Source organism: Mustela nigripes, unplaced genomic scaffold (assembly GCF_022355385.1).
Source record: "Mustela nigripes isolate SB6536 unplaced genomic scaffold, MUSNIG.SB6536 HiC_scaffold_148, whole genome shotgun sequence".
NCBI classification, from domain to species: domain Eukaryota; kingdom Metazoa; phylum Chordata; class Mammalia; order Carnivora; family Mustelidae; genus Mustela; species Mustela nigripes.
The window spans coordinates 2,893,589-2,897,042 of record NW_026739562.1 but is presented as its reverse complement, the minus strand read 5'-3'; positions in this window follow the sequence as shown (position 1 = coordinate 2,897,042).

Sequence of the window (3,454 nt, the reverse complement as noted above, 5' to 3'; positions counted from 1 at the left end):
GAATTCAAAGAGGTATGTATTCATTCTTCCATCCATTATTTAATCAGCAGTTTCTTCCTGAGTGTTTACCATGTGATAGACACTCTTCTAGGACGAAGATCTATAATGTTGAATTAAACAGAGCTGATCCTCGTTTGCATGGAGTGTAGTGTTTAATCAGAAAAAAGCTGGGAAGTGGAAAGAATTCTAGGAGATATGTAAGAATTCATCCCATATGGTTAAGATTCCAACACAAGTTGCCTCATTATGTTACAGCATTCATTTGTTGAATGCTGCTGTGAGCAAAATCTAGTGTAAACCTTAAAAGAAAACTTTGAGCCAGGTATCATTGTCATCTACTTGTTTGGAAGGAAAAGCAAACTTTGAGAGTCAAAGAAAATTTTCTGAAGCCTTTGATTAACAAGTGGCATAGTCAGGTTCACCCTAATTGACTCCAGGACTATGCTTGAACCAACTGTCCCTCCCCTACCAAATCCTAGGGTGTAGAAATTAGAAAGGGTCCATATGTATGAAATCCACTGGAATAGTCACGCCTCACATAAATCTATTATGCATCGCCAGAAGTTACCTTGATTGTGGTGATATTTTATAATAGAGACATAGCCTTTCGAATGAGACAAAGAAAGAAGGCCATCTTTTTACTGAATTTATACTCTAACTAAGGCGTGTTGCTAGATCTTGAAACAATGTTAAAAGTTAAGAAATCTGTCCCTTTTACAGATGAGGAAATAGGCTCAGGGCAAAAAACCAAAAACACCCTCCCCCACCCCCAAAAACCCTTTTCTTTCCTCTCTTTTCTTTTTTCCCAAAGTCTCACAGAGTGACAGAGGCAGGATTTAGTCCCAGGTGTGTTTGACCCCAGTCTCATACTGGCACCAGCCAATTATGATTTTTTGACTCAGAAAACACTTAAACATTCAGGGACTTTAGAAATAATAGAAAAAATCTGAATGATTAGGTTTACTACCTGATAGAGTTGCTGTTCTTTATTTTGTCAGGTAAGGGTAAATGGATGTGTCTCAACCCTTTATTATGCCTCCAGAAGCTTTTAAAATCCAGTCTCACATGTCATATTCATCAAGAAACTGAGAAAATAGAGTTTAGCTCATTTCACTGTTAAGTACACAGCTGGCTCAAAATGAAAGTATTTGTCAATGGGTCATTGTGACTTGAAGGTAGGAAGAGAAGACACTCTTGAGCAATGTTGCCCTGCAATACTTAGAAACTTCATTAATGTCTTGGATAGTGGAATGAGTATGCTTATTAAATATCCCATTGACAGCAAGTTGGATGTGTTGGCTAATGCCTTGGAAACAGGACTGAAATTGAAAATGACCTTTGTAATTGGGAGAATTGAAAAGATAGGGAAAGGGTGAAATTCAATAGCTAGTAAAATTGGTGGTGGAGAGAAACATCAATATGCTCCACTGTTTCATTCAGTTTATCAAGTGGAAGACTATTGAGGCTGTTGACCCGTGGTGGTACAGCCAGTGATGATAATTATGTTTTAAAGTTACATCCTGGGTTTTTCAGGAGATAACAGGAGAAATCAATGGAGGAATAATTGATTTTCATGCTTTTTGAAAGACTAGGTGATTTAAACAATGGTATCGGTTTAAATGGTATAGGTTTGCCTTGGATGATGGCAACATGTGACTGAGTCATGTTTAACCAAGTGCTTCTAGCTGTGATACTTAAGTTGAGTTCTCTATTCTTTCTTCCCAAGAGAGTCGTGTTTCTAAAAACCTAGTAGTGGGAGAATCCATTTTAAGACTGAACTTCAGGGACACATAAGGTTGGGGTCCAAGGTAATGAACTTGAAGAGTTCTTTAGAAGTATAAACCTCTTCTACAATGTTGGATGGCACATAATCTTAGTGTGATAATTAGGCAAGAAACTGGTGGTTCATGTAGTACAAAGATGAGCAAGGACGGGTATCAGGGCACATCTAAAAGGCTAAGTATTACTCCTCTTTCATGACTATTTTCCCCCTGTGTCTGTTTCTATCTATGGAGAATAGATATCTATGTATATCAGGTTCTGTTCTGTAACTGATCTGGGTGGGAGAATGTTTGCTTTGGGGAGGGGTCCAGGTTCGTAATAGAAGAGGACAGAATGATGTTTCATTGTCTGTTTTGGGTCAGGATGACTGGGTCGACTCTGAAATTCTATAGTTAGGACAAGTAGGACCGGAATGCAAAAGGATTTTCAGAAGACCCTAAACATAGGCAGAACTTTATCAAGGCCCAGTAACTACCAGGCCATGGAGTTTAGAAGGAAGCCCCTCTTCTAAAGGGGCTTGAAATCCAGAGAGTCTCTGATATTCCAAAGATGCAAAGCAGTATCATTTAGAATTCTTTCAGTGTGAATACAATAAAATTCAGCCCAAACCAATTAAAGCAAAAAGGACATCTATTAACCCTTTAATCGAAATATTCTGGGCAAGGTCTTCTACATTCAGCCATAGCTGGTTACAGTGGCTCACAGTAGATCATTACCACTTGGTATCTATCTGTCCATCCAACCTGCCTTTCCTCTGTATTGCCTTCTTACTCAAAGGTCCTAGTTTGACTTTTTTGTGATGTCAGGGTGGCTGCTAACAATTCTGTGTTTTCATTTTAACCCCTTGAACAGCAACTGTAACAAAAACCTTGGGCCTGGCTTACTAGTTTGAATGGGGTCACATGCTAGTGTTGGAGTAAAGGTCACCCGACTGCCCAGAGTGGCAGTGATGGAGGCATAGTTCACCAAGAAGACTGTGAGGTAATATAACTGGAGGCAGAAAACAACATCAACAAATAAATGTTCGTCCATGAAGCTAGGGGGCTGCTGCTTCCAGAAATTAATCATTAAAAGAAAATGTGCCCTTAGTTTGTAGTTACAGCCTGATGAGGCACATAGAACTTGGATTATAACAGTTATTTTTATGGGATTTAGTGTGGAATAAATTGGTCATATATGGATTATTCATTTGAAGGAGAATAGAAATGACAGAGACCCAGAAATCAATTTCCACTTAAGAATTGTTGGTGAGACTACTTGATGACTATATGAATTGGTGCTAACTTTGACACTCAAACCTAGGATGATTTGCAATTTCCTCATACTCAATCTGAAATTATTGCGGTAATAATAGCTCAAAATTTATTGCTACATGTTAGGTGCTATTCTAAGCACTTCCCGTGAATTATCTCAATCCGGTTCTCAGGGTAACTCTAGAGGTATGTAATATTGTTATTACCATTTTATGATGGAGAAACTGGCGTACAGACAGGTTAAATCCTGTGTAGGACCAAGACCTCCATGCCTGGTAAATGACAGACCCAAGATATGAACTCTGGGCAGCCTGACTCTAGCCCCAGGCTCTTGGCCAGCCGTGGATTATCTTTGAGAGAACAGTTGCAGTTTGTAGACATAATTCTACTTATGCTAGAATGGGACAGTGTTTCTCCCT